This window comes from Trichosurus vulpecula, chromosome 1, assembly GCF_011100635.1.
Source record: "Trichosurus vulpecula isolate mTriVul1 chromosome 1, mTriVul1.pri, whole genome shotgun sequence".
Lineage (NCBI taxonomy): Eukaryota > Metazoa > Chordata > Mammalia > Diprotodontia > Phalangeridae > Trichosurus > Trichosurus vulpecula.
In genome coordinates this window covers 398,858,598-398,881,273 of record NC_050573.1, presented here as the reverse complement: position 1 = coordinate 398,881,273, position 22,676 = coordinate 398,858,598, and the positions used below count along the sequence as shown (strand labels likewise).

At 40.8% G+C, this 22,676-nt stretch overlaps 1 protein-coding gene across 5 annotated transcripts in view; it reads right to left on the bottom strand.

Annotated features, from left to right (window-relative positions):
- The window catches only part of RAI14 (retinoic acid induced 14), a 177,907-nt gene extending 158,445 nt beyond the window's left edge, over positions 1-19,462 (bottom strand). For 4 of the 5 annotated variants that reach the window (XM_036758408.1, XM_036758424.1, XM_036758435.1 and 1 more), the window contains exon 1: positions 19,078-19,155. The gene's annotated coding sequence lies outside the window, so the exon portion shown is untranslated. Of the gene's footprint in view, positions 1-19,077; positions 19,156-19,323 lie in introns of those variants that run through there. The other variant, XM_036758400.1, reaches the window with a different exon arrangement.
- Between the last annotated feature and the right edge of the window lie 3,214 nt (positions 19,463-22,676).

Sequence of the window (22,676 nt, the reverse complement as noted above, 5' to 3'; positions counted from 1 at the left end):
GGAGTCAGGAAGAGCTGAGTTCAAATCTGGCTTCAGACACTTACTAGCTGTGTGATCCTGGGCAAGTCACTTAACCTCTGTTTGACTTAATCCACTGGAAAAGGAAATGGCAAACCTCTCCAATATCTTTATCAAGAAAACTTCATGGGACAGTATTGGTATTCTATGGTCATGAAGAGTCGGACTTGACTGAACAACACTTCATAGTTTAAGTATACATAATTACAGGCAATGGTGTGTTGAAGGCCAAGGAGGTTCTAGATGCCAATGGTAGAGTCTGGCTTGAGGCTAAGAGACAAGGTTTTAGACTACTGGAGAAAGCAAGAGGGAAATTTAATCAAACATTTACTGAGTGTCTGCTGAGGGACATTTTGTGTTGAATGCTAAGGGTGATACAAAAACGATATAGTCTCTTAAGGAATTTAACTCAAAATCTAGTAGCAATAAAATACACCCATCCATGCATGTACCCCCATCCACACCTGTGATTTCATGGTGTCTGGAACTCAAGATAAGGAAACTTCCTTAACCACCAGCCACCTACTGTAAATCTTAAGAGTCTTGCTAAGGGGTTAAATGACTTGCTGATGAGGAAATAGGTTCTATGGCATTAAGGGACCTGCTTATTATCTAGTGAGTATTTGAGGCAGGATTCAAACCCAAATTTTCAGACTACAATGTCACACTGCTTCCTCACAAGCATTACAGTGATATAAACTCAGCAGTCAAAATAATGCAGGCAACAATACACATATTTGGAATTTTAGTTCTACAATATTGTCAATACAGAAACAGAAGGTGTTGCATATATCAGAATATTAATGATGAAATGTCATCTAAAGGCTATGGTTGAAAGGACATACTTTGCCCCATGAGGTGAAGTTAACCAATGATTTATATTACTCTGGGAGGCTGAAAGATTCCTTCCATTGAATCCTTCTCCCTCTCCTCCCCAGCCCCAGCAAATATATTCATCCTTTGTACCCCACTGCTCCTAGGAAGAATATCTTATATACAGTAGGCACTTAGTAAATGTTAGCTTATTTCAATTCTACATCAATATTATCAATAGCTGTATGGAATGGTCTTTTTAAAAAAGTTTCCACATTTGGCATAATGAAGAATAACTAGCTTGAGAATGGATAAGAGAAGGGTGGGGTAACAGAATTCTGTTAAAGAACAGTAAAATCAGAAAATGAAATCTTCATGGCTGATACACCCATCAGATGTCAACCAGGGTGATCTCACAGTTAAAGTTATGTCTGTCAATAGTTCTCAAAGTGTGGTCTAGAGACCAAGAGTCCCCTCCAAGACTCTTTCAGAGGTCAAAACTATTTTCATAATGTATAGTAAGATATTTTCATTTCTAATATTGTAAATATCAATAGATATAATCCACATAAACAAAAGCTCTTTGGAGGAGGTTCTCAATAATTACTAAGAGGGTAAAGGGGTTCTTAGGTAGAAGAGTTTGAGAACCACTGGTCTAACTGCTGATTATGGGACAGAAAGATAAGGCATTTATTAAACTCTTACTATATTCTGGGCACTACAGTAAGAGCAGAAGATACAAATACAAGGAAAGGCCACATTTTCCACCCCCAAGAACCTAACCTTATAATGGGGTAAGACAATAATAAAGGGGAGTGAAAAGGAGAGGGGTGCGGATATAGGTAAGGTTGATGGCTGAGGAGGTGAGATGGCGAAGTCTGGAAAGGGAGTTGAAACTGGAATGAAGTGAGCATGACTAGGAGACCCTCCTGAAACGGCAGGGCAAGGCAGACAGTCAATAGTCAAGAAAACTAGTTAAGCAAGGTAGATTCTTGAGTGAATTGTAGGACTTATTATGACAATTTCAGACTGTTGGATCAGGAGGTGAAACAGTAAGGGAATAGTAACAATGTAGATAATTGTCAAAATGCCGATGTAGTTCTGTATCGCAAAGCATACAAGACTCTCCACATAGAAGGTAGAAGAAGTAAACCATGTATTCAGACACCACAGAACCATATCCCACAAGCCATTTATCCAGTCAGTCCATTTCATCATAACAGCAAGGAACCTAAAACATTCAATACAGAATATCACAACATGGACCCTCACCATCCCCAAAACCTCTCTGACCGTCCTGCTGGGGTCTTTCCCAAAACAAACTCACAGTATACCTAAATCGGCCTGTTCAGTTCTAACAATAACGAGGGCAGCCATCAGCAGCCATAACATCTTTCTCTCTCTCTCTCAGCATTTCCTGTGACATAACTTCCTTTTCCTGTCAGAAAACTCCTCCCACCACACGTCTTAGGTTTCCTGTGATGTAAGCAGATCACACGGCCTATCAATAGGTGGGAAAGATCTTCAAATCTAATTGCTACTACAGGAGAACACTATAGACACAGTATACCCGTACACTGCCGTCCCGCCTTAGCACAGGCTGCTCCCCCACCTCTAGGATGATAGTGTTCTCCTCCCACCCTTGGAATCCTTAGCTCTCCTCAGTTTCTCTCAGCCTTTACTGAAAAACCTAGATTAGGTCTATCCTTTCCACCTTGTAAAAAATGAAAACAAAAACAACCTACCTTTTATTTACAAATCTGTGTGTACACATACGTTTGTGTATTTATGCTGTATCCCTAAAGTAGAAATAAGCTCCTTAAAGGCAGGGACTGTGGCTTTTGCTGTCTTTGTACTCCCATAGCAAAGTAAAGAATGCCTTTAACGCCACTAAGAAACAATGCTTTTTTTTTTTTACTCAATTGAAAACCTACATTTTATCAATGCAGAAAAAAAAAAAAAGCCCCTCAAGAGATCCTTGTGGATAAATGCCCAGCAGATGTAGGCTTCATTTAGATGAAGGCTAAATGATAATATAATATTCATAACTAGTTGAATGCCATAGGTCTGGACCTGTGATTTCATTAGTATCAAGAACTCCTAGGTGAAAGACCCCCTCTTCCAATGCAGGTTAGCACTCTCTCTACAGCATAAGAGTCTTAGATGAAATTCAAAGATACGGATCTCTCAGGGCTGAAAAACGACTTAGAAAACCACAAATTAGCATTATCTATGTTGTATTGTATTTTTATTTATTTTAAAAAAACATTTCTTGAGAGTTATATAGGCAACTAGCAGCCAGTTTGACACCTCTGGTTTTAGAGAGTTGCTTAAAGTAATGATAAGTCAACTAATTAACTTGCTCCGGGATTGGTGGGGGAGGGAAAGAGACCTGAATCCAGATCTTCCTGACTTAGAGGTCAGTTTTCTGTCCACTATGACACAATCCTAATGGTATTATTCAGACTTTTGTTCAGTGACTGAACCTAGTATAGTGACTAATGGATTAAGGACTTGAAGGAAGAGATGTCATGGTTATCAAATTTACCAAAGACAAAGCTGGTAGGGGTGGTAGAGGCACTGGACAACTGAAAGAGGATCTAAAACTACCTTTAGGCTATTACAGGCATAAATCTAATAAGATGAAACTTAATAGGGTAAAAGTGAATTCTTAAATTTGGGATTGAAAAAAAATCAATTTCACCAGCCAAGCAGGGAAGCTACATGGCTACAAAAGACCCTGTGAAAAGGCTGTAGGGATGTGAGGGCCTGGTAGTTCTAGGGAGCCTTATGACAGGGTGACATGCCAGCCCACAAATCTAGGCACTAAACAAAACAGCATACAAAATAAAGGAGGTAATGGTCCTGCCATACTCTAGTTAGGCCTCATCTAGAGTATCACACTTTCTTTGGGGAACCCCATTTTAGGAAGGACAATGGCACACATCCAAAGGAAGGCATCCAAGATGGAGAAGAGAACAGAATCGTGGTGCCATAAGGCAGAGTTTTCCATGACCAGAATGATCTGATATTTTCAACGAACAACTCCTGCATTAATATATCCACTTTTTAAATGAAAAATAAGTTCAAATCAAAGTCAACCATAACAAAGAGAACAATAGTGACTTCTCTTCAACTGACAGTGAATATAGCAGAGATAACTGCACTAGTCCAGTATATACAAATGAAGTCAAATTTGAATTGGGCTGTGCTGAATCTTGAAGTTGATATGATCTACCACCATCAATCAGAATAGGCTCATGACATAAATGAAAAATGTTGTGTTGCTTGTGGCATTTTGTATTTAAGATCATAGATTTAGAGCTAAAAGGAACTCCAGAGGTCATCAAGCCCAACCCCCTCATTGTACAAATGAGGGCACTGAGGCCTAGGAAGATTAAATGACTGGCCCAATGTTATATGGGTAATATACATCATAAGTGTGATCTAAACCAGTCATCCTCTGACTCCAGGCTTAGTGCTCTCTCTACCTGAATAGGAAGTATGTCAAATATAACCTTATCTGTGTGAAAGTCAGAAACGCCAAATTTTTCTGTTTCTGAACATTATTCATTTTGGTATAATATAATAAGCTGATTTAAAAAAAAAAAACCCTGAAACTTTTTAAAAAAACAAAATAAGAGGAACTGTTATAATTATATGAAATTGTCAATAATTAAATTTAATTGTCCTTATTTTGAAAAGGGTTTTTACCAGCAAAAAGTCAGTATGGTACAATATTTTTGTCTTACAATTTACATTTTACAAAATTACAAATTCTTAATTTTATTTAAATAAAATATGAGCTAGGGAAATTATCCACAGAAATTATTTTATAAAAAACTGTGGGGGTGACGATTTAGAAGTGGGTAATAAAGAGTTGGTCACTATATAAAGGTTGTAAACCAGTAACCCAAGAAAATAGGTTAAAGGAACTGGGATGTTTAGCCTAGAGAAAACAGAAGGAGGGAGGGAGAAGATTGTGGTCTTCAAGTACAGAAAGTACTTGTTAATTACTTGTTCCATGAAAGAGGAATTAGCTTTGTTTTGTCAAAACTAACAACAGCCTGTGGCATTGAGACCCTTCAGTTCAACATAAGGAAAAACTTGTTAACAGGAATCCAAAAGCCAGAATGGACTACCTTGGTAAGTAGTGAGTTCACCATCACTGGAGGTCTTCAAACTTGTTAGGGTTGAAATCCCACCTTCAACCAGAAGCCTTTGCCAATCTTCTTTAATGCCTGTGTCTTTCCTCTATTGATAATCTCCAATTTATCTTGTCTGTATCTTGTTTGTACATAGTTGTTTGCATGTAGTCTCCCCTACTAGATTGTTAGTTCCTTGAGAGCAGAGACTATCTTCTTTGAATCCCCAGCCCTTAGCACAGTGCCTGGCATACAGTAAGTATTTAATAAATATTTAGTGACTGACTGAAGGCCAAGGATGCCCACTCAGGCGCAGATTGTAGTAGGGGGCCTCTGTGATCCCTTTAAAACTGAAAGTTCTGTGTGTTTGCTATTACAAGCATTAATGTCAATGATCCCATGTCAATTTTTTAAAAGGAACATCTATTCACCAACAGGTACAGAAAACACAGGGCAACAAGAAAAACTGCCTGGGATAAGAGAAAAATAACTTGGCCTCCAGGCCACATGTGGCCCTCTAGGTCCTCAAGTGCAACCCTTTGACTGAATCCAAACTTCACAGAACAAAATTTGTTCAAAGGGCCACACTTGAGGACCTAGAGGACCACATGTGGCCTAGAGGCCACAGGTTCCCCACCCCTGCCCTAGGATCAAACAATGGCTGATCTTCATGAAGACCCTGGCCCCAACCTACCTCTCCAACCTGCTTTTACATTGCTCCTCTTTCCAGATTCCACAGTCCACCCTAGCTGGCCCTTCTTGCCATTCCTCACACATGATACTCCATCTCTTTTTTGGGAGCTTTTGCAATGACTGTCTCCCCTTCCTGAAAGACTCTCACCTCACCTCCATCCCTAAAACTCGGCTCAAGTGACACTTTATATCTGAGAACTTCCTGACCCTTCAAATGCTAGTGTACCCCCCAATTACCTTTTAAATATTTATTTGTTTAATATTAATAAAACTGTATTGATAGTTGCTTAATAATTAATATTGTTTTAAAAATTTAATATCTATTATCATATTTATTTGGTATACATGTATATGTGTACATGCTGTTTCCTCTGATAGAATTTTAAGTCCCTCCAGAGCAGGGACTACTTACTGCACTTTGGTGAGCCCAGATTACGCTTTTCAGAAATGCTTATACATGATCATTCCCCCCAAACACTTCCCCTCAATTCCAAAATTCTCTATTACTGTTTTAGAGCACCACTATCTTCCTAGTCACTCTGACTCACACTCCTCTATTTCCCTCATTCACTCAAATCAAGTCAGTTGTCAAGTCCTGCCAATTCTATCTCTGCAACTGGTTAAATGACTCACACAGCTAGTGTCTGAGACTAGATTTGAATTCAGGTCCTCTTGACACCAGGGTTGGTGTTCTATCCACTGTACCTCCCAGCTACCCCTTCTTCTTTCCTCTGACCTTGCCACCACCCTGGCACTGGCCCTTCGTCACCTCTTAACTACTGCAATAGACTGTCAAGTGATCTCTCTGCCTGGAATCTCTCCCCACTTCAGTCCACCATCTATTCAGCAGTCAAACTGATTTTCCTAAAGTGCAAGTGGGTCCATGTCACCTCCTCCTGCCTGCCATCCATTCAATCAATTTGGTGGTTTCACAATGCCTCAATGGGGATCAAATGTAAAATCCCTTCGATTTTAAAGCCTTTCACAACCTAGCTCCTCCGTACATTTCCAGTCTTACTACACCTTATTCTCTCCATGCAACACAGTAACTCTGGTATCCTTACTGTTTACTGGATGACACATTTCTTTTTATTTAAATGGCACTTTTGAGTTTGCAAAGTGTTTTTTTTTAACTTTTTTTGACTTGTTACAGTCTGTGAATTTTCACTCTGTCCCTCCTCCTTTCTACTGTCTGGCTTCCCTGGCTTACTTTAAGTCTGAGTTCAAGTCCCATCTTCCAGAAGTCTTTCCCAGGGTTCCTTAATCCTAGTGCCTTCCCTTTGAGATTATCTCCAATGTGCACCTGTAGATCTGGTTTGTCTATAGTTGTCTGTATGTTGTCTTCTCCATTGAACTGTGAAATCCTGGAGAGCAAGGGCTGTATTTTGCCTTTGTTTACCCCTCCCCCCCTCCCCAGAATTTTGCCAAGTACCTAGCACATAATGCTTTTTGACTTGACTTAATCTTTTAAATTCAAATAAACACTTATTAATGCCCACTATGTGCTCAAGGGACATAAAGATACTCTCCCACCTCCTGAAAAGGGTGGGGGGAGACAAGTCTTGACCTCAAAGGTTTATCTTTGGCTGGCAAGATATCCCAGCTAGCACATGCTACAGTGCAGGGTATGCTAAGTAAGCACCTGCTGACTGACTGGGTGCTGCCATAGGAACCAAAGCCAATGTGGACACTGAGAAATACTGAAGTAAAGAATAAGAAGAACTGGCATGGCTTCAAACTTCACGTAGACCCTAAAGAACAGTCTGTCACATTTTGGCAATAGTTCAGAAAGTTGCCCCTCAACACACCTGCCACGTTACCAGGACAATTCTATCCCTTCAAGATAAACTGTCCTAATGTGCTTGGGCAAAGGCCCATTAGCCAGTTTCATTTACAGTATGAAAATAAAATGCTACTTTTTTCACAATTAACATTGCAACCCATGTTTAAAAAGGGCGGGGGCAGGGAGGAAGGCCTTCTTTAGCAATGCCATCCAATAAGGCATGAGTGGAGGGGAGTCAGGGATATGTACAGACACTACTTTTTTTTTTTTTTGGAAGAAATATACAAAAGCACTCAAGGCCCCGGCAGCCTGCCACCAAATTCTGGAATCTACATCAGTTTGGGTAAGATCCTCATTCTGTTTCTTTTACTAGAGTGGATGTAAACATGGGCTTCCAATGTAATGGGAGTCAAACACCCTTTGTTATAAGGGGTCTGCACTTAAAATCATGAGGGGATTGTTGTGAAGGAAAGAAAGGAAATGTTGCCTAGGTAAGACATGGTCTAAGCAATTGGTCAACACCCAAACAAGAAACAAGGGAAAATGCAATAGGACATCTGTTGTTTTCATTTTAAAGTACTATTTTAGAGAAATTAAGTTTCTTTTCTGTCTACCTCAGTTTCCCCAACTGTAAAATGGGGATAGCACCCACCTCCCAGGGTTGGAGTGAGGATCAAATGGGATAATATTTGTAAAGAGTTTACCACAGTGCTTGGGTCCTAGTAGGTACTTAATAAATGCCTGTTCCCTTCTCTTCCCCTCCCCCTAGAGTTTAGAGATTCCAGAAGAGAGGCAGTAAAGGGAGGAGAAAGAGGAGATAGCTAAAACCACAAGGTAGAAAGTCTAAACTTTACAGAAGGGTTCAAGAAAGTACAAGTTTTCCTGGATCAGTCAATCAGTACCAAAATTCTAAGGACATGTCAAAAGAAAATGTACCAATTATGGCAGACAGTGAATATTCCTTCTAAAAGTTTATAGAAAAGGAAGTGATATTTTTTCTAAAAAAGAACAACAACAGCATTAACCTATTTCCTTACAGAAGAAATAAAATGCTAAAAATGTTAACCAATCAACTCACATCCCTAAATACTGGGCCTAACAAAACGCAACATTAGAGACTTTCTCTGGGTTCTCTGGTGCTACACAGAAGTCCTAGTAAACCTTTATGGATGAGATATTTTAGTTCTCTCCTGCCATCATGGCCAATCAGTGATTAAAGATCTTTCCCACCCATTCAATGGATCTGAGGTGGGGCTAAGGGGGGCTTGATTAGAGGCAGGCCTACACCCTCTACTTACTAGGTGCTAAGTCCCAGACCTCCACCCTTTAACTGACTGGGTGTGAGGCCCCTCAGGCTCTAAGAAGAGTGTGTATATATATATGAGTACATATATATGAGTAAATATATATATATATATACATATATATATACATATATATATATGTATATATATATATATACACACACACGCACACACACATATACACATACATACATATCCTAGAAGGAAGCCATTAAGGTCAGAATTCAGCCCAAGGAGAAGAAGTAAGAACTCCGAGACAACAGAGCAAGCTACAGAACTCAGAGAGCTTCGGAGAGAGTTCGGAGGGAAGAGTGGTGACCAGACTGCTGAGGGAGGAAGAGAAGGAAGGCCAGCAGACAGCTGTGATTTGTGAGTGTTTATGGGAAGGCCCCAGCACAGGGGAAGGTTACAGGATGACTTGGTTCTTTGCTGTAATAGTGTGTTATAACTTCCTTGTTGTTACATTGAGGTGGGCTTACTGGTTTTGGAATACAATTGTCACTATGTCAAATTGGAATTACTGGTTTTAGGATCTGATCTTCAGGTGTCTAAATAAATGTTATACTTCCCCTGCCTTCTACCTAGAGAATCTCTTATACTTTGAGATTCTGAACTATACAAGCATGTGCATGGTCATCTTCGAGGTCATGGATCTTGCCTTACTGATACACTCTTCCACTCCCATATCTTGCTGAAAGGAAACTTTTATGCGTCTTAATTAAAGCAATGGCTCCCAAAGTCTTTTGGTTCCCAAATATCTCACTATGGAACCCAGACTGAGAAACACTTTCATTATTATCCCCAGGAATCTTACTCCTCATCCACTGTAGGCTGTTGATCTGCTTCACTTGATAAAATGGACTGTTCACCTGATTAGTTTGTGATCATTAGCAGAAGGCAGATTTTCAAAGCTACTTCTTTATTGGAGAAAGTTTACTGAATGTTATCATCACCTGGATGACCAAGCATAGGTTAAATATTTGAATGAATTGACAGAGCTTGGCAGATAATTATATATTTCTCCCCGACAGAGTGTCCTACATCATAACAACGATAATTTAATTTATACATTTATATACACATACTTAAATATTATATTTTATTTGATCCTCAGAGCGCTGTAAGGCACTAGTACAAATATCCTAGTTTAACAGACGAGGAAACCAAGGTTCACAAGGTTAAGTGCCCTGCTTAAAGTCAAAAAGCTAAGAAGTGTTAAGAGCACAAACTGAAATCCTGATCTTCCCACGCCAAGTATCGTGTTTTCCAAAAAACCACACTGCCTTTCATAGATTGTTTTGTATCTATCCATCTCCTCTTTCTCTTAAAGGAAAAAGTAGTACTGATAGCACCAAAGATACATGCTTCTCCACAGTATGTCCCATAATGGACAAAACTAGAGCTCCCACCCCACTACACCTCAACAAAGTATAGCTGGTGTGCTTAATTCATTCATTATAGCAAGATGTTTTCTCTAGTTGTAGAAAGTATACCTGCCTCTCCTATGATCCTACAGGGCCATATGCAAGTGAATTTTACTGATGTTGATATTCAATGTCATGTACCAAGATAATTCATCAGCTTGGGTCATTTTGGAGAAGAGATGAAAGGGAGAAAGTTACAACTAGATACCTACACCTTGCCCTCATAGATACATCTGTGGGCTTCCCTATTCTGATTTGAGGTCTTAAGACCTTCCACAACTTGAAGAGTTACAGATGCCTGGAATACAGAGAGCCTACTGTTTCTTCTTTTACTAGTCCTTAGCCAGGACTTTCTAGGGGATGATTGATTCTATTCCATAGACTGATCTGGCCCTGGAAAATTTAAACCCTAATGTCCAGGATGAATCTGTAGTTTATTTCATACAACCAAGTTTGTATAAAAACAAATTCTGTAACTACAGCACTTAAAAGAATTATAATACATAAAGCCATTCTTATTCAAATGTAGGGATGGCAAGACAATCAGCAACAAATGCAACTAATTTTAAAATCTCACACGAGTTTTTACTGGGTAGTCTTAAAATGTTCTTATTTTTTGTTTGTTTTTCCTTCCCTTTCTCACAGTTCAATGACCTACAATGGAAAAAGGGTTACCCACTCCTGTTCCATACTCTTCTGAGACTTGGGAGCCACAACAGATGATGCCCACTAGTTAAATTTGTAAGGGACAGCCCATAGACAGTACTGCCATGTTCCCCCTTAATAAAAAGAGTATACCCTAGCTTAGTACATCATAATATCTCCAGTTCCTCTCTTCTCATAGTAAATCACTCTAAAGTTCACTTTTCTCAATATTTCAGCCAGAATAAAGGACTGGAAATACTTAGTGGAATTGGGACAAAGTGAGAAATATTACTGTGTTAAAATCTTGAAAAAAACTGAATTCTTTACAGAATAATCCAGTTCCCTTAAAATGAAAACAAAACATTCTATGAAGAGCAACCAAAATCTGCCTAGGATTTACAAAGGAAAGAAGCCAAATAAACAAGCCTAATTTCCCTCTTGCCAAATGTAATACTAAATAGAAACAGGGAAAGAAGGACTGGGGTCTCAATTAAATCCACTACTATAACTTAAAATGCTTTCTGCATTGGTGGTTTGATCAGTCCTTGGCTCCATCTACCCAGGCTAACTGCTCTCCTCTTAAGACTTTTAGTGTCACAGCTACTGTGCCCAAAAACTCATTGTCCTGTACCAAACTGGTCAACTAGCCAAATGTAGTGAAGCTGGACCTCATACAACAGACATCCAGTCCAAATGTGAAGCATTTCTAAGTTGGTAGGCCCCTCTAGGGACTGTTTCTTAGGACTTCTGTGGACAGTTTCAAAACATGCTAGATAAACCATTGCTTAGAGAGGCAACATAGGGTAATGGATAAGAGACCCAGGAAGTCAGGAAGACCTAAGTTAAATGTCTACTTTTTACACTTCCTGGGTGGGTAGCCAATGGCAAAATTATTTAACTTTTAATAGCAACGGGCAACACTCTCTCAGACAACGAGGAAGAGGATATCCACCGGGAAATTCTCATTAGAATTTAAACTTTCTAAGAGTAAGAACTTATTTTGTATAAATGCTCGTTAACTGAATGACTTACTATACAGAAGAAATAATAATTTGGGTAAAAGAAAAACTGCTTGGATTAGGCTGAGGATATATACCTTGATGTTAACTTAAGTAGGTAGGTTTACCAAGATGTGAGAAGGTAGGGATCAGGGAGGGTGAAAAGAGAAATCCTCCATTCTTTTAATTAGAACAAGAACATTTCCTTCACAAATAGATTGTGCAGTTACTTAAGGGACATGAATAGGCAAAACACATAAAAAATAATCAAGACTTCACCTTCAGCCCATCTCAGAAATAACCAATAATTATGGAACCGTGGAGATACAACATCAGGACCACAGATTTAAAGCAAGAATGAGGTTATCTAGTGCAATTCTCTCATTTTGCAGATGAAGAAAGTGAGACTCAAAGAGGTAAAAAAGACAAAACCGGGGGCAGCTAGGTGGCACAGTGAGTAGAGCGTTGGCCCTGGAGTCAGGAGGACCTGAGTTCAAATCCAGCCTCAGACACTTGACACATGTACTAGCTGTGTGACCTTGGGCAAGTCACTTAACCCCAATTGCCCTGCCAAAAAAAAAACCAAAAAAAAAAAAAAAGACAAAACCAAGTTCATACAGGTAGAAAGCTACAGAGTGGGATCTTGAACCTTGGTTCTCTTATCTCCAAAACCAGAATTTTCTAATACACCACACCATGCATCTCTTTGAATGCCTCTTACCACAGAAGAGATGAACATACAAGACTGGCACAGACTGGGTTTGAATGCAGTTTCCATAAGAAACAAACACTGCACAGGAAAGAGCATAGCATTTAGACGAAGAAGGAACCTTAAAGATGACCAAGTCCAACTCCTTCATTTTAAAGGTGAGGAAACCGAGACTCAGATGAAGAGATGAAGTGACTGGTCCTACTAGGTCACACAAACAGCAAGTGATAATCTGAACCCATTCAAACCCAAGTTTTCTGACTCTAAAAGCAGTGCTTTTCCCATCATACCACAATGCTTCCATCACATTGTACTCTGCCAGCGTAGGAAGGTTTCAATAAACATGTTGCCAACTTTGACACTCTTTATTAGTGTCAGCACTCCAGATACACATTACAAAAAAATGAAACCAACTATTCAGTCATTAAAAAAAAAGTATGAACTAGCCAAATTTTCGGTTTAATCTGCCCACTCTCACTAGTAGTGTAAGGCTCAAGGTCCCCAAGCATCAGTGGGTGAAGAATCACCATAATAATGCCTTATACTTGAACTCCATTTTGTAATGGTCAAAGCACTTTCCATTTAAATGATTACATTTAATGTACAGCTCATAAACAAGCCTCCAAGAGAGTTCCCCTTCCCCTTGTCCAGCTGCCTCCCCCTTTTCATACAAGAAGCTGAAACTCAGACTAAGCGACTTGCCCAAGTTCACAGTTAGCCGGATGGCCAAAAGCCAGGGCCAAAGGCAGGTCTTCTGATGCCTAAATCTAGTCTTACACTCCTCACCCTTCATCTCTGGGCCTACCTTGATTTACATGAGCATCTTAAATGGGTAAACTGAAAATGTTGCTAATCAAATACAAAGTTTTTTTTCTTTAAAACATTTAAGATTTACTAATTCTTAATTATTTAATAGTTTATTCTCTCTTATTGGTTTTGGCAGTGAAGTTATTTAAGTCTGTGGTTGAATTTACTAACTTCCACAATCAGGTTTGTTGTTAAACGGGGGATTGTTAACTTCATTGTAGATAAAAGGGGAAAATATAATACTATGAAGTGGATAGTCTTCCCATGATTTAAAAAAAAAAAAAAACAAACCCTGTTCTATTCAAAATGTTTTTTGGGGGAAGGTGGGAGTGGACAGAGGATTGATTTGTTTTTTAAAGCATACTCTCACCTTATAGACTCTAAATTGTTCAGGTTTTCTGATCTTCACAAATAAAATGCCTTGATCATGGGATACTAGCTCATGACTTAAAAGTTTCCACAATTAACACTATCTGATGGGTAATTTTCTATAATCACTGTTTACTGATTCCTTTCAACAACATTTCTTTCTGGAGATTAAAATGATCATCCATTCTCTAGTAAGCTTATACCCTCATGAACATATCAGAATGGTTTATGGAAAATCCTAGAATTTTATTCTTATCACACTCTTAAAATAACACACTAAGGCTTTCAGATTTTTAGCTCTGAGTTTTTTTCTTTTTTAAGCTGATTTTTTTTTCATGGCAGAACAAGAAAATGCCACTGGTTTTCATCACAAGAGCCCACATTATGATCTAGAGCCTAGACTTTGTCATAATGGCAAGTTGAGGAGTCTGTGACAATTCTTAGCACGGTACGTCTTTAGGTAGCTTCCAGGTATTTCTGTCTGCCTAATTTTCCTCCTTCATGGTGAAATATGTATTTGGAAGGGGGAAGAAGGGAGCTGCGGGAGCATCGGAGATAAATGTACAATAGTTGAGACAATCAGGATGGTTGTATCTGCAAAAATAGAAAGGTACACAGCTCTTTGTTCTAAGAGCTCCCAGGAGGCTAAAGTTCTTTGAGATCAGTGTTTTGCTGTTGTGACAGATGCCTTTGTGGAATGGAGAAGTGGGCGAGACATGTTTACGCATCTCCCATAAGTGAACCTTCTGAAAGACAGGTTACTAAGAAAAGGAAGAGTGGGCGTCCACAGAGCAGAGCGTAAGTTTTCTTTTTGGTTCAGGATTTCCAAGTGAACTAAATGGAACAATTTGTGAGATGACTGCATGGAGACTGAGCACAAGGAAAACTCGGTATGATGGTTTCTAGATATGCTGGTACCACCTGAATGGATCGACGTATTTGTTTTCTATATTAGAACAACATTTAAGAAATAAAAGCTGACTTTAAATACAGCACATACACATTTAAAAAACCCTCTTCAAATTTGACTCTGCTATACAGGGCCACAGTTTCCTCATCTGTAAACCAAAGGGGTGAACTAGAACTAGTTGATCTCTATGCTTTCTTCCACATCTAACATTTTATATTCTATGATTTCTATGGAAAATGACAGCTAGCACTGATCTCCAGCATAAAACTATGACATAGGGGCAGCGAGGTGGCTCAGTGAAGAGAGCATTGGCCCTGGTGTCAGGAGGACCTGAGTTCAAGTCCGGTCTCAGACACTTGACACACTAGCTGTGTGACCTTGAGCAAGTCACTTAGCTCCAATTGCCCTGCCTTCTCCCCACCTCAAAAAAAAAATAAACTAAAACTATGACATGGAAGTATGGGGATGGGATCAGATTCATACATAGTACATTTGGGATGACAGAAAATGATGAGAAAGAAACTTATGATAGAAACAGCAAGGAAATGTCTGAATTCCTTTAGACCCACTACAATCACATCAGTACAGTCTGCAAAATGAGTATCACTACCACATTTTCTTCTGTACACAGTAGCTTTATCATAGATCTCATAGAATGTTAGAACTGGAAGGGATCCCACAGGAATCATGTAGTCTAGCCCCTTCACTTTTACAAATGAGGAAACTAAGGCCTAGGGTTACATAGTTTATTGGCAAGATCAAGACTAGGACCCAGGCTCCTTTGTCTATCCAATAGTCTCTTCATTGCACAACAATGGCATCTTGTACTCCAGTGGTGTCAAACTCAAATAGAAATGGCTTAGAAAACCACAAATTAACATTATCTACATTGCATTGTATATTTATTTTGTTAAGCATTTTCCAATTACATTTTAATCTGATTCTGGCTTAGCTCTGGAGTTTGTTGGGAGTTTGACACCTTTGTTGCATTCCACAGATGGGAAGATATTGCTTTTGATGTTTTCAAGTTTTAAATGATGGCACTTTGACAGGTCAAACCTAGTCAAACTCAAAATTACAATGACTAGCAATTAACTCAGGGCAGAGTAGACTAAAAAAGATTCATAGGTTGATAAAGGAGATTGCAGCAATCATGTATATGACCATGGGTTAATAACTTTTCTAGGCTTCAGTTTATTTCATCTGTAAAATGCGGGGTTGAAGCATTTGATATTTACAGGTCCCTTCTAACACTAAATCCTATGATGAGTCTATTGAATGGGTCTGAAGGAACTGGTTCCAAAGGAACACAAATCTAAATAGAATTAAAAGTCAACGATGATGTCTGATTTATAAGTATTGACCCTATTCCCAAATTACAAAGGAAAGCAAACCCATAACTCATTAAAATCCTCATACTGATAAAATTCAACTTGGCACATGTGACAAAACTATCTGTGTAAATAACTAAACTCTGAACTAGGCTGGAGACTTGGATTCAGTTTCAAACTGTGCCATTAATTAGTTGTGTGATCTCAGATAATTGATTTTTTTCACTCGAAGCTTCAGTTTTCTCATCTACAAAATGGAGATGATACATGTCCTAGCTAACTCACACTTGCTTAGGAAGATAAAGAGAGATGCTAAATTATAATTTCACTGAGTGTGGGATGGCATGCCATAGAGAGGATCTGGCCTTGCTTTGAACAAGTTCAGTCCCACTTCTGACACATACTGACCATGTGACCCTGGGTCAAGTACCTAAAAGACCTCTCATGGCTCTGGGCAAGGCTCTAAGACTTTAAAGCTGGAGAGTAGGTAACAGCTTGCATTGATAGAGGCAGTCTCTTCACTCAGGGAAATCCGTGGAGCAATGAAATTCTGAGGATTTCCCCCCCCAGACTGATTCTTTTATGAAAGCAAACTAGGCCATCTCTTGCCTCAATTCTTACCCATCCTTTGACCACTGTATGGGTTTTTTCTCAGACAAACTGGGACCTGAGAAAGACCTTAACTTAAAAAAGCCAAGGTCTCCCGCTGTGTGCTGGTCATCTCCCGTCATCTTGACCTATGTCTTGCCACTGGACTCTGATGACACTGGAGGAGAGAGTGAGGCTGATGACTTTGCACAGCCCTGCCTCACTTAAATCCAATTCTCTTACAAGTCAAGACATCACCCTCTTGATGTCATTGGTCCTCTTAGAGAATGAAGAATCCACAGCAATAAAGCAACGCAATCACTTACCAGTACTAAAACCTTTTCTACTGAGCCCAGAGAATGTCTTATGGCTTTTTTTAACCAAAATCTGTAGCATTCATTCAATACCTAGGAACATAGATTTCAAATTGGAAGAGACCCTAGAGGTCATCTAGTCCAACACCCTCATTTTGCTAATGGGAAAACTTAGACATAATGAGGTTAAATGAATTACCCAATGCTATACAAGCACAGACACTTGAACTCAGGTCCTCTGATTACAAATTCAGCCCCACTGTATGTGCTGAAAACTTACTGTGGAAATGCTATGTGAAAAGAAGGTGAAAAATCAGAAGCATCGGGGTAATAATAAAAACATGGGCCACAAATAACTTGAAAGGGTGCATGTGGTATGATAAAAGTTCATTCATGAAATCTCTACAAAGAGATTAAAAACTTGCAGCAGCCATTCATATAGAACAGGAAGCTTTTTAACTGTGACAGAAATCCCGTCCTGTAGTCCTCAGTCTGAGTTATACAAGCACTGGGAAGATTACCAGGAGTAGCATAAAATTCCACATATAAAATTTTTTACTTTATCACCCAGGAAAATAATGAGACATTTGACTGATGATATGAAGAACAGATCATTATATTGCATCTGTCACTAATAATACACACAACTCTTAACACCCAAAATACAGACCAGAGAATGAGTATATGAAGTAACCTTTCTAGGCTGCTCTCAGTCCACACCAAGTTTGGCACTTGTATTCACTCTATTTCTTTGTTCAAATCACAGCTGGAAGAAACTCTACTCCAGTTTCTTAATTCCCTTCTATTACTATTGATCTAAGTAACCATTTCCGTCACTAGCTCTAAAAGACCAACCCAACCCCCCAATTTTCCTCTAAGTATCTGGAAATATTTCCACAAACCAAAGCGGTTTTTCATTCTCCTTTCACACAAGTGAAATTGGAAGCACGGTTAAATCATCTGTCAATATGCGATCCAATGCAATGATTCGAGATAACCAAATCCAAGACCTCAGGATACAAATTACCTAAGATGCTATGCAAAAATGAAAGTTGCACTGGACTCGTGTTGATTGGAAGCAAAAAAAAAAAAAAAAAAAAAGCCTGGATTTCCCAGATTCACATGCCCCTGGAAGCAACCTATGACTCCCATTTTTTAACTTGTCTAAATAGAGTCATTACTCACCCATTAGCTGCATCCCTCTAGAATCCTTCATGCTACCCACCCCCCTATTTTCAACCACAAAAAGGAAATAAAGACACTTAAAAGAGTCACCGGTGAATCAGTGGTTACCCGATCTGGCCTTAGCACGTCTGCCTGCCTGCACAACCAGACAACTCCGGACTGAAACAAACTTCATACAAAGCCGCACAAGTCAGCAACAGAGGACACTAGTTTGCTGACCGAGCACCCCTCTCACCTCCCCCACTCCCCACAAACCCCAAACTAAGTCAAGGCTTCTTAAGAAGCCTACAAATATTTCTTCTACCCTGAAAGGCAACTTTTCGCCTCTCTAAAAGCAGCAGGGGGGAAAAGAAAGGGAAGAAGGAAGAAAAGAAAGGGAGGGAAAAAAAGAAAGGGAAGAGGGAGGACACCTCACTATTACCACCAGTCTGGAAATCAAGCCTGGGTTCTTGGGAAAGCCAAAAGGGATGATCTGAAACCGAAGGAGAACAATAGCCAAGGCTGAGCCGCAGAAGCCCCTTTGGGGGTAGCAGGCGGGCTACTACACCCTCTCCCGAACTCCCTTCTCAATCCCTGCAAACTTCAGCAGTCTGGAAGAGATGTGAGCCAAGGGGAGGGGAGGGAATCTTGGCATCCGACTCTCCCGACCGGGCAGAAGCTGGGTGCAGGGAAAAGCAGTTCACCAGCCCAGGGACTGGGAGCAGGTGGGGAAGGGGCCGTCTACATCTTGCCACCCTCCCTTTCCCCCTCCCCGTTTTGTAAGTCATTCCCACTCCACTCCCCCAACCCAGATGAGCTCTGGCAAACCCTTCGCAGTGGGAGGGGGCGGGAAGGGGGGGGGCGGTAAGGCCATGGAAGAAGAGCCTCCTCCAAACTTTGCCCTGCTCCCTTTCAACATCCCTGAACTAAGCCACCTTTCTCCCCTTCCCTCTCAAACCAAACCGATCCAGACAGTCTGCAAAGGGGAGTGAGCTCCTTCTCCTCCCTTCCCTTTCCCATCCCCAAGCCTCTGGCCGTGGAGGAAGGAGGGAGAGTTGGTACCTCTGTGCCCCCAAGTCTCTCTCTGCTCCCAACCAGGCGTCGCTATCGCATTCTGCCTCCTTTTCCCTCGGCCCCGCTGTCCCGCAGCTCTATTCGCTCCCGCTCCAGACACAAAGAGAGGGAGAGACACTATAGGGCGCCGGCACTGCCCCCTGGGAGGGGGAAGGCGGAGGAAAGGCGGGGGTGAAGGCGGACCTAGGGCAGGGGCGCCGGTCAAGTCCCAAAGTCTCCGCGCCAGACACTCACCCCATAGAAGCAGCTCCTGGCCCGCTGGCAATGCAAGCCCGCCAGCAAGGGGCGAGCACCACGGACGCCCGCCACCCGCTTCCCTAAGGAAGCCGCTGCAGCTGCGTCTGCTTCCTTCTTCTCCTCCGCCTCCTTCTCCTCCTCCTCCTCCTCCGCTTTCTCCACCTCCCTCCCGCGGCTGCGGGTGGTCAGTGGGCGCCTCGGCTCCCGGGGCTGGGCGGGGGCAGCGGCAGTACCACCACGTGGCCGCCAGGCGCCGGCCCCCGCCGACCTGGAGCAGGAGAGAGAGGGGAGGTGCTTGCCATTCCCCACCCCTTCCACCCGGCCGGCCGGCGGGGCCAAAAATTCCTCGAGTCAGGTGACCCGGAGCTGGGCACTCGGGTCCGGACCTGACGGAGGTAATCCTGGGCTCGTTCTGAACCACTCGGTTTTGCCGCCAGTTTCCTTCTGCCTCGAGCTTGCTTCATGGGTTATTGTTTCTTGCTCCGATACCGTTTTCATCTTTCTTTGCTGAAGCTAGGAAAAGCTAAGATTGCCTTTGACCCTGGGATTTAGAATCAATCAATCAAAAAAGCATTTATTAAACTCCTGCAGTGGACCTGGCCCTGAACTAAGGCAGGGACTTGAACCAAAGTGATAAGCAGATCAAAATGAACTACGTACTCTTAATAGCTGAGATTCTGAACTGGCGCGAGGAGGGGGTGTGTGCTCCAACTATTTTCTTTTTAAATAGAACCTCAAGAAAAAAAAAAAGTAAAGTACCTGTTAGAGAAGGTTGAAGCAGAACCAATGCTGTAAGTACTTCAGCTACAATGATTGAACTAAAGCAAAACTGGAATATTCTCTTACCTGAGCCAGCATTTCATCTGGTTGCAATACGATTCAGGGGTGATACAGAATCAGAGACATTTTGAAGTGGAAAGAGGAAATATTTGAAATGGAAAATCTTTACTTTTCCCTCTTCCTCTCTTGTCCTTGATGATACAGTAGGTTTTGGCTGAACTCTAGGAAGAGGCACTAGCTTCCAGGCTTTCTCTTCCTGATTGTGCTGCATAATCATTTGCCAAGGAATCTCACCAGCCTCCCTTTTTATACACACGTGTAACCCATTTGCTCCTAGACCATTCTTCTCTGACAGACTGGATTCCATCTTCTTCCCTTTAGATCAGGGTATCTCAACCGTTTTGTGCTGTAGACACCCCTTTGGCAGTCTGGTAAATCCTGTGGACCGCTTTACAGAGAATTTTTTTTTCTTAATAATTGAAGGAAATTTTAAATTTCAGTTACAGGTTAGTGAAAATAAAGATGTATTTTTCCCACATCCAAGTTCATGGACCCCAGACTAAATACTCTTGCTTTAGATAATAATCCTAATTGAAGTCCAGGCCCTGAATACTGAATTTGACTCCTCTTGGAATGTGAGCTCTAGGGTAGGAACTGTTTCTCCTTTTCTTTCTTTCTTTCTTTTTTTAAATCTCCATCACTTTGCACAATACTTGGCACATAGTAAATACTCCATAAATGCTTGTTGACTGAGTGACTTGTTTCTAGGTTTGGTATAGGGGGATTCAGTTCTTTGGAAAGTAGCTCAGGTTAGTAAGATAGAACATAAAATAGGTTTTACTAAAATATAGTAATTACAGAAAATTTCACAGATTCAGAGAATTTAAATGTGGAACATTTAGATCTTAGGGGGCTTTTGATTTAACATGCCCCCAAAATGAGGACTTGTGCTGGAGCACATAGGTAATCAAGAAAACTCTCATCTGCCCCCAGAGATCTGTATAATTATTGCACATTTATGGCACCATCCTGGTTTTGAGGCTCACGGGAATAGGAGAAATAATTCTTCGTTCTGGGAAAGTCAAACAATACTCTACCACCAGTTATCCCCCATCTTACCCAGAAACCTATTATACAATCAATCCAGACTTAGAGACTACTCTAAGGTTGAGGCTTCCTGCTCAATACTAGGAAAGAACCTGGGGTTTCTGGCATATTGACCCGCCTCGAACCTGCACAGTTCACAGCACTCACAGTACCGGTGAAGAATATGGTCCTGGTTTGTTGCTCCTCATTACAACTCTGAGCCTCAATATTTCTGGGTTCTAGCTCCTGCTCTGGTTTGTTATTCCTTGCCAAAACAGTCTCTCTTCTTCCTTTGGTACTCTGCTCCCCCAGAAAACTTCAAGGTTCAAATAGCCCTCAACAGTCATCCCAATCCAATTCATACCTGAAAAAAAATCTCCGTTACAACATAGCCAACAAATTACAATCTAGCCTTTGCTAGAAAGACCTCCAGTGAGGATTATTTCCCAAAGCAGCCCATTTTACTTTTGGATAGCTCTTATTTTTAGAAAATTTTTCCTGATGTCGAGTCTAAATTTGCCTCTGTAACTTCTATCCATTTCTCTTACTTCTGCCTTCTAGAACCAAATTTAGCGAGTCTAATCTGGAGGCAGTGTGGAAAGAGCACTGGCTTTGGAGTTGGAAGATATGACTGAAGCTAACTACCTGGATGACCTTGGGCAAATCGCTTAAACTTGTTGGCCTCAATTTCCTCATCTCTAAAATGAGGTATTGCTTTACATGGCCTCTGAGAGCCCTTTCAGCTCTATAACTCGACTCCAATTTCCCTTCCATGTGACAGACTTTTAAATGCATGAAGACAACTGTCATGTTCTCTTTGGGTTAAAAATTCCAGCTCCTTTACCTTGTGGAGTGGACTTCACCATTGTGGTTGCCCTCTTCTGAACACTTAGCAATGTCATTCTTAAAATGGCATTGGTGTCCAAGACTTAACATGATAACTTCAGGTTGTAACTGGAAGCTAGGCCTCTCTTAAAGAAACCAAAGATTGTATTAACGTTTTTACCCCTTGCCATGTAACATTGTTGACCCATATTGAGCATGTAGTCCACTAAAACCTCTAGATCTTTTTCTGTTCCTCCACTTCTACGTCTAGATCTTCATGACTCCCTGCCATGTACTCTTTGATCCAGCGACACTGGGCTCTTGGCTGTTTTACAAATAAGACATTCCATCATTCAGCTCTGGAGCATTTTTTTTCTGGCTGTCCCCCGCACCTAAAATGCTCTCCCTCGTATTGTTCAACTACTCACCTCCCTAGCTTCCTTTAAGCTTCAACTAAAATTCCATCTTTTACTGGAAGCTTTCCCCAAACCCCCTTAATTCTAGTGCCTTGCATCTGGTAATTATTTCCTATATATCCTATATATAGCTTGTGTTGTATATATTTGTTTGCATCTTGTCTCCCCCAATTTACAATTACAATTTAAAATTTTAAGCGTCTTGAGGGCAGGGACTGTTTCTTTTTGTATCTGTAGTGCTTA